The sequence below is a fragment of the Lathamus discolor genome, chromosome 1 (assembly GCF_037157495.1).
Source record: "Lathamus discolor isolate bLatDis1 chromosome 1, bLatDis1.hap1, whole genome shotgun sequence".
Taxonomy (NCBI): Eukaryota; Metazoa; Chordata; class Aves; order Psittaciformes; family Psittacidae; genus Lathamus; species Lathamus discolor.
Window position 1 is genome coordinate 113330089 of NC_088884.1, and position 9700 is coordinate 113339788.

A 9700-nucleotide genomic window follows, 5' to 3' on the forward strand; every position below is an offset into this window, starting at 1 on the left:
AGGGTGCAGCGTTTCCTCTTCATTTGCAGGAAAAAAATAAAAGCAGAAATTGTACTCTCGTGCAGCACGGAGCATCCTTCCCTTTTATGAAGGCAGCTTGATTTGGGGCTTTTTACACACGTGAGCTGCAGGACGGAAAGGCTCAGACTGGCCGGTTGCATTTCCCAAAAGCCAACATTAGCGTCAGGGTTTCCCTTTCCCGATTCTTTCGCCGGACTTGGGTTTCGTGTCTGGTTTGAGTACCGTGCAGCGGAGACCTGTAGAGAGCAGCAGTGTTCTAGTGCTTGCCGCTCAGCCTGGAGCGCTGTCGAGCATAAAGCACCGTCGAAGGAACAGCAGAATAAGGCGCCTTTTTGAAAATGAGTGGATAGTTTTGTTCAGTTCTCATCTCCTCTCATCTGTCAGTTATCATAAAGCAAAATGTAATTTGCTTAAAAAAAAAAAAAAAAAGTCTAGAAGTCTTGCTTGAATAACTGCCCCATCTCATGGAAAAAAACCAAACCACAACAGCAAACCAACCACCAAAACCCCTATTGTTTTAAATTCAGGTTATGAATAAGCAGAAGAAAAATTCTGGCCATCAAAATGAGAAGGGGAAGGCCAATAACAATCAATACATACATAAAATATCCCTTATCTCCTGTGTCACACTAGGTTATTACAGAATGCCATAACTACCAGCAGACTTTAAAGTGAAATAAATGCAGCTGCCAGGTCTTCCAGACTACCAGGTGCTGTCTTGTACGGAGACAGTGATGTGTTTGTGTTGGCCAGAAACTGAGGCATCGCTAGATGAGGTTATATCACATGTGTCTTGTAAGTGGTCAGGTCCCAGGATCATAATGGTTCTTCCAGGTTTTCAGGTTTTTACAGAGCAATTGCTTGTAACTATTCAAAAGTTTTGTTCTGTTTTGGTTTTTAAGATAGGTGTAATTTTGTACTTGAGTTTCAAGTTATATTAATGTAATAAAGGAGAATTTGTTAGCCATGCAACTAATAAAGCTTGTAAAGAGATGCTAGCTGCAGAAGTGTAATTAAATAACTCCAGGTACTTGACAGAACTTGGCAAGAAACAATTGAAACTTTGATTTCTTTCCTTTTACTGCTTTACCACACCTTCTAACAATCTAAACAGATTATAGATAGGTGCTAAACATCCAAACAAAACCTAAAGGGAGTGATTTCTTCCAAATTAAGTGGAAAGGAATAGAAACATCACAAAGCCATTGTTAACGCTATCAGGATGAGGGCCAGGTTGAGATGAAGCTGTAGCTCGTTGTGGGTTTGGAGCTGCAGGATGGGGTTTGTCACCACACTGAGCAGGAGGCACGCTGTGATGCAGAGCCCTTGGCAGCTCCTACAGCTTCACTCTGCGGTCAGCAGGAGAGGTCAGTGTCCCCTAGAGCAGAATGGTCATCTGCAGAGCACAGGTTTCCTGTACAACACAGAGTTGCCAGTTAATTTGCTCCATTTAAGATAACTGCATCTGACAATTTTGCAGGGTCCAGGCGTTTGATCCTTATGACAGTCAGGTATGATCCCATGGGATACTGTGAAGCCCACTAAAGCAACTACAGAAATCCTTCCACTGTGTTCACACATGATAAACATGCTAATGTAATCTTCTGCAATTAACCTGATTCTTCCCTTCTGAATGTGTCACAGATTGCCTTGGAGTGTTTATTGAAAACATTTTATTTTGTTGGAAACACTTGCCATTCTGGATATCAGCATAGTGATAAGTTTTCTGTGTGGATTTTGAGGTGCCTGAGGCATGTTTATTTATTGTGTTCCCAGTTCCCATGGTCAACACATTTTCAAAACATGGCAACTAACCCTATGTTGTCTGCAATCTGTTCAGGTAGGAAACACAGAGCAGAGGTGAAAAAATGGATGTGAAATTACTCAGGTTCTTAGGGAAAAGGGGCTTGAAGACAAGTTGGGCAAAAGGAAGGATGCTTCTCCCCCATTTTTTCCTACAGTTTGGGTTGGGCAGTGCTTCTGTACCTAAATATGATGGTAGCTGTGTTGCTGTGAAGGCTCATTCCCCGAGCTTGGATTAGGACCATATCTCCACCTTGGTACAGCAAGAGATGCAACAGGTACATCCTCCCAAGCCTTTGAAGTTTCCTGCTAAGTAAGATGGGCGCAATCATGTCACGTGTGAATATGACTCCATATGGCATGCCAGAGATATTACTTAATAATTCAGCTTTTTAAGTCTCTTATACTCTACCCTTATCTAAAAATCTAGCATTGCCCATACTCTTAAAGATGTGACTTTTGGGACCAACTATAGTTAGCATTTCTAACTACATAACAGGTTATCCCCTTTATTTGTTCAGCTCTAGGAATTTTAGCTACCCTTCTAGGGGTAAGTAGTTTTATTCCTAATTTGTGAACATAAGCAGAGACATGGAAATCAGTACAGGAATTTCCCTCTAGTCCTTGCTTGCTGTGTACAAAACCAAGAGCTGGAGCATGTATATTTTGAGATGATAGTGGGAGATTAAATGCCTTTAGTTAGAACAGCTGTGTTGTTGCACGTGGTTTGGTTTTCACATATTTAATAATGTGGATAATGATGTGAAGACTATGTGTTCCCAGTTTCAGTTCTACAAGGAAAGCTTTCTAGGAACGTTCTCAATCCACTGGTTAATATGTGTGCCTGAAGCCTTCATCATGCTTTTCAGGTCTCTTCAGATACAGCCAAAAGTCTCTTTAAAACTTTCCACCTTAGAGCAATGTCATTCTCTCTAACTAGATTGTGTGTGTTGCAAAGCTTTTTCTGTCCAGCTAAACCCCAACATAATCTCAAGAAATAAACATCTGGGAATTATCTTTAAATGAGAAAATGTAAGTTTTAGTGGCTGCTAGCGGCAGCACACCTAGGGAGGTGGAGGACAGTGGATCTTGTTGCCAAAGGCCAGACTGAGGGCTGTGGATGGAGCCAGGCAGCTCTTCCTGTAGGCCATGCAGTGCCTTGAGCCAAGTGACCTACTGGCGATCAGGTCTCTGTCCAAGAGGCATCATGTCTGGCTGGCAAGGCTGTGCACTGTGACTACCCAGTAATTAAAGATATAGAGAGCAGGAGCCTCTCTGGACTCCCCTGAATCTCGATCTGTGCTGTAGTGACCTGGGCTAGGGAGTATGAGGGATGAAGGCCTGAACATCCATACACCTGGAGTCCCACAAGGAATTCCTGCTCCTTTCCTGCTTGGTTGTGAAGTTATCCCATAGCACTGTCCTGCAGCAGAGCCCAGGGTCCCAGATCCACATCTGTAATGAGTTACAGCTCCCACCTGACCACAGTCTGGGTCCAGGTCACACGGTACCTGTCTGATGTGCTTAAACTAAAGACTGCTAGTGCCTCCATAGCATAACTGAATACAAATGCTGGTGTCTAATGATAGGCAAAAAAAAATGATGGAGAAACAGCATATGCTTTTAGGCTTAGGTATTAAAATGCAGAATGAAATGGTTTAAATTAGAAAGGAGGTTAGGAAAAAAAAAGCTGAAAATAATTTTACTCACTGTTTTCGAAACTCAGTTTCTTTTGTGATCTTATTACAGCTCACATAAGTTCTTTCTTTTCTTTTTTCACTTTGAAATTTGCCACTTTGGCTTTTTGCACCTTCAAAGTCTGTGTTCCAATAACATATGAAATGTATCTGTGTACTGTCAAACTTGATAGCCCTGTCACTTTGTGCAACTATTTATTGGATATAGGGGCAAACTTCATGAGTAACACTGAGAGCTGAGTAGAAAGGAGCTAGGGAAAAAAATTACCCAAATAAAATTAGCTTACATCAGTAGCCCTGAAAATATTTGGGTGTTGCATCATTTTGCATTTTATGGCACTGCTGCTGCATAAACAGGATACTGAGAATCTGCATCAAAAAGGAGACATAAATTATTTTCTGAGGACAATGATTGCAGTTGTAGTGTCTTTTCCCTGCTGGAAAAATGTGGGTTAATACACTGCTCACATCTGTGTAATAGTAACCCAGAAGGCATCTTGCTGGAGTTATAGATGCCAGGCATTTTCCAGAGCCTTGTCAAAAGCCCAGTTCGTTAACAGTTGCTAATTTAAAGATACATATGCCCTGTGGCAGGACATTTTTTTTCTAAAATGGACAAGAACCTAACCTTAGAAAGGGTACAGGTGCTTTATAATTAATATTTCATGGACACCAAGCAGTTTAATTGGTGTCCAGTGTTCTACGAATGCCTGGTATTGATGGCTTCTTCTCTTACCAGCACATGGCATGAATGACCATCTGCAAGCCAGCAGCGGTTTCATCTTCCATTCTGTGTCGAGGCACTTCAGCGACTCTAAAAACCAATACTTTGTCACATTAACACCCAAGACCAGCCACCTATTGGGGTTCATGTTATAAATAGAGATCCTTTTCAGAAGCCTAGTCTTACCTGAGACATGCAAGTCCTGCCAGGCATGATCCCTGCATGCTTATTACTGGCGGTTGCAGTGGATCCCTCCTGCAGCGAAAGGAGAGGTTGCACACATTACTGTACACGGCACACTCTCCCAGCTCAAAGAGTCAAGAACATGTGCCCTGTTGGTTTTGCTGAGTGGAAAGTTGTGCTTGGGTCATCTCTGGAGGACTGTGTGAAAAGCAGGATGGGGCAGGAGAGGCAGGCAACCATGCCTGTTCTCCTGCAGAGCCTTCAAAGAGTCTTGTTCTGCCAGGACCATTGCTTTCCTGTGTTTAAACAGCAGCTATTGCCCAGTTTTTTGCAGGGCGAGTGCATTTGGCCAAGTAGCACAGTAAGTGGTATTAAAAAATCCCGCCTGACTGCGCCGCTTCCCCATAGCTATTTATTGTACCATGGACTACAACAGCTGCACTGGGCTTCCACATGACATACATGTCTGGTCTGTGCCAGCATATCAGTCAGCCCGTCAAGTCCTCTTATTTATATTGCGACTTTCATAGCAGCAATCTCACCCTGCTTCACGTGTTATAATTAGACCCTGAAAACCAGTTCAGATAAACATAACTCAAATGTTAAAAATCTCCAAACTGATTGACATAAACAAGTAAGGTAGCGAGGGGTCAGGGACTTTGGTTTTGACATGTCCTTGCCGGCATGACTTTGGCATAGGGGACTGTCTCTGTTTTGAACGGAGCACAGCTTTCATGTAGTGGTTTCACTTTGCAGTCCCTTGGCTAAACTGAAGACAATTAGGAGGGAATATTGTGTGGTGTATTGCAGAGTAGTGGTTATCATCTTTGATTACGTTCTTTACCTTACAGCAGAGCAGGGTTCACTCATGTTTATCTGTTGCAAAGTTGGTATAACTCAGACCTTGTCAACACTGTGGATGTGCTCCAAGTATAGCCACCGATCTAATTTCACTGCAGAAAGGCAAAACTAATTAAAAGACAGTTGTATCCCACAATATAGATGGCTGAAATATAAGCTGTATTTGAACAAAGAGAGAATTTGTGTGTGACCTGAGAAAAAAAACAGGCAGGGGTTTTCTGGCTGAAGAGAAAGAGTGAAGAAAATTGAGATTTGAAACAGAGACCTGATACTGTAAAGAAAATGGAGGAGACTCTTAGAAACATGAGAGTTGTATTGTTGTTATGGCCTGATTTGGTTCCAAGAAGTTAAGAATTTTCTCTTTGAAGTCAGAAATTCAATCTGCACATGTATTCAGCCAAGGAGTCTTCTTTCTCTGTCCTGACAGACTCTAAGATGTAATACCTGGAATTGGAATTTGGGACTTCTTGTTGGCCACCTTTATTTTTTGCCATTTCTGCAATCCTTATATTTAGTGCGTGGTATGGGTTGGAGGGGCGGTGGGTTGTGTGGGCTCCCAGGAAATCCTAACTTTGAAACAAGAAGTTCATGAGGTGGTAGCTCTCAACATCATTATTTTTATGAACATTAAAATTTAATTAACTTCTTCCTTCCTTTAAAAGCAGATAACAGTCCAGGAGTCTGTTTTCCAGAGGTGGAATAAAAACAAAACCCCATGGTCTTTAATCTATTGAAAAATGTAATCCTGCATAAAGGCAAAAATCTTCACTTATTTCCAGGAAGTTTTAGTTATTTAAACTACATTTCTTGTCTGTAATAACCCAGATCTTGGCAGCCTTAAAAAACCATAGATTGTCACTTCAGCCACTGCTGGCCAAAGTAAATATGCCATACCTACAGAGAGCATTTTACTAACTGGTTTAAAAGTTATATATTGCACATGTGGAAGTTACTACAAAAAGCACAAGAGTGTTATGTACTAAGCAGAAGACTTCCCTGCTGTATTTCTGTAGGAATTCTCCCTATGGGAATTATCCTCACAGTCATGAAAGCTAGATACAAGTCACACTCTAATATAAGCAACTAACATAAGCAGAAGTGAAGAAGCTCACTCCAGAGCAGTTGGGGTCTGTAGCACTTTGCCAAATAAATGTTTCTGGTTTACATGATAGACCCAGAAACATGCCATCTGAAGGTTTCACAGGGTGTGCCAGTGTCAGACAGAGATCTGTGAGCTTTCATGCTTGTGGCATGGTTCAAAACTGCATGCAAATTCACACCAAATATTGGAGATATATAGTCAGAAATCTGGATAGGCTGTGCGGTTTGATGAGGTGAGGCAACCTGTACCACAACGGAGAGCAAGAACCCTGATGGTTTTGTAAGTGAACCTTTTCTCTGCATCACTAATGAAAGTCTGCAAATCACTGGGTTCAGGGAAGGAAATTGTATGCAGTGAAAAGTATTCATAAGATTAAAACTATATTTAAACTGCTAAAGTCAAGCTCAGTTGTTTGGGAAATGCTGCTGAAATTCGTTGTTTTAATACAGAAATGAAGCTCTGTAAATAAAAAGTACATTAAAAAACACTCTGAATAAAAGTTACAGAATTGATGTAGAGATCTCAGAATAGAGCAAAATATTTATCTGCTTCAGGTAGTGAGAATTATTTTGACTTCTGAATTGGTTACATGTCATATCAGAGTCTGTCTGGCAAAGCTGCAGACAGAATTCATAGCAATTCAATCTGAATGTAACAAAAAGTATAGCCCCAAGAAACAGGACAGCATTTAATCCATGGCATATTTTGCAAATTATATAAGTCCACTTTAATAACAGATGCATGTTCATAATCATGTTCATCAAGGGAGAGCTGCACTTCCAGCATACCTTGTAGATGTCTCACCAGCGTACAAATAGGGATCACACTCAGCATCTCCAGAAAAAAACCTGTGGAGTCAGATGCAGGGTGGAGGTGGGGGCAGTTTAGTTGATGCCAAGAAGGAAAATGTCACTTTGATTCTTTGTCTGCTATCACGGTTGCAAGAAATAACCTAGGCAGCAGCAGTGCCTGTGAGCACTTTGGAAAACAAGCTTTTGCTGGTTTGGGGTTCAAGGTGAAAGCTGCTCATTAAGATTATAAGTGGTAGATTCTGCTCACATTTGAGCAGTTCTTCTCTAAAGCTCCATTTTTCTTTAACATTAGAGATTTGTAGAAATACAGTACATTGAAGCGGGCTGTCTCAGGGATGTCCAAACACAAACACATATGCCACTAGTGAGTAACAGCAGCAGGGGAGGAAAGCGAAAATCTTACCCTGGAAGAGTTGGCACGTTTCTGTTACAGGTCAGGTCCTTCAGACTGATATATACAGGAGCATACATAAGAAAAACTGGAAGGAAAATAAAAGCTGCATCAGATCTTTCATGATCAAAACCTGTAGCTTCAGGGAGCCCTTGTGTTGCCAGGCTTATAAACAGATTTTTCTTATTACAGTAGCATCCATAGCAAACTTGCTGTGAAAATTGCCTTTGAAGCCTGCTGCAAAATGAGGAGAAGATGACTAGTACTGAGATATTTTGTAAAGATGTCCAATACTTGCAGAATATTACAGAGCACACATTGTCATCAAACCAAGTCAAAGCAAGCTGGTGGTGTGGCACCTTACTTGCAGAAGTGGACTAAGAAGATATCTGTCAGAAAAGTCTTCTCTGAAGCTCTCACACTGTTTGTACACTGAGAAGGAAGGACCTCAAATAAAGCTGGGCTTGATTTTGTCTGCCTTGGTGATCTTCTGCTAAAGAGCTTGGAGTGCCAAATTAACAGGGAGAGAGGATCCTTAGCCAGGCTGTTAAGTAAATCAAGTCAGGAGGTGCAGCTTGAAAAATGCTCTTCACAAGAAGCTGTGTCTACCTGCCCTTCTGAATGAGTGGATGTGAGAAGAGATGAATAGTAATGATAATGATTTCCATCAATACCCAAGCTGAATATTTCTGTTGTAAGGGGGGAAATAGCCCAAGTTAGTCAAATGGTAGTAATTCCATAAGCCTTAGATAAGCTTTTCACTGTAAGTGCATTCGCATGCACTCCACCATTTCCACTGCTGTAGGCAAAAAGAGGCTCCAAAATCTGATCTTACCCTTCCAAATCCAATCTTATCCTGGAGAACCATTCACTGCAGCCTTTCCAGCTGTGCAAGGGGCTCTGAAGGTAGTTGCTGGGTATTTAATCAGCATGCTGGGTGCTGCTGAGAAGTCCAGCTCCCTGCAGGGTGATGGGATCAGAAAATAAACTGCAGCAAGTAGGTAAGCTGCTGTGGCTGTCACATTTCTTCATAAAACATACATTATCCTGAGTGGAACAAAACAGAATAAAGTGCCCTTCTCTAGCAAGGAGGGGGGTACTCAAGTACTGCTAGACCAGATGGAAAGAAGCTCCCCTAAAGCCAGCTACATGCTTGCTAAACCCTGTTGCAAATGCCCTGTTTGTATCAGGGTCTCTTCCCTGCTTATATTTAATTTAACAGGTTCATTTGGGAATAGAGAATTATATTTATGGAGAAGAAAGAATTCAAGATGCAAAGCTTTTATTTCAAATTCTCACTGATATCACCACTGAAAGGTCCTTTTCAACCAGCTGAACATACTCGCCTTTAATGTGTATTGGGAGGAAACTAAACGTGACTGAGAGAGATGAAAATCCAAGAGTTTTTCCTAAGCAACCATTTCAATTTCCCTCACATTTAAACAAGAATTTATTTCAAGCTGCTGTCTTAAAAGCCTCGTGGCTGGATTTTGGAGTGAGAACATGAACCTCTCCTCTGCTTCCGGCACAGCCACAAGTCTGCTGGGGCAAAGCAGTTTCCCTTTGCATTGATTTCCTCATCTGGAAGGCAGGGATGATAATTTGAACCTCATCTGCTGAGTGCTGCAGGATGGCAGGCATGAGCCAACCAGTCACTTTAGAATACATAGTGTTTATTATACTTTATGTAATAACTCAAAGTGCTGTGGTCAGATACGCAAATGAAGAACCTCACAGCCTCAAGCAAAGCATGAGAAACAGGCTGTTAAAGGGGGGATAAAAAAGGAAAATCAGTTCTTTTAACCTTCTCAACCTCCACTCAGTGGCAACCCGCTGCTGAGGACAGCTGAGAGATGCACTGAATCAGCACGTCCCTCAGCTGCTTTGGCCACTCGCCCTCCTCGCCCGCTCTTTAGGCTTCCCTGGCCATCGCTTGGTCTGTATTTATACTGCGCTCCTCAGATACTGCAGTGGTCGCTGTGGTATAAATACTGCTAGACAGCTATATATCAGTCTTGTCATTGAGAGGTCCGAGTATGGTACAAATACATTTAGCAATGGGTTTCTGTGGTGGAAGGGAGGGTTTGGGGCTGCGTTCTGACACCA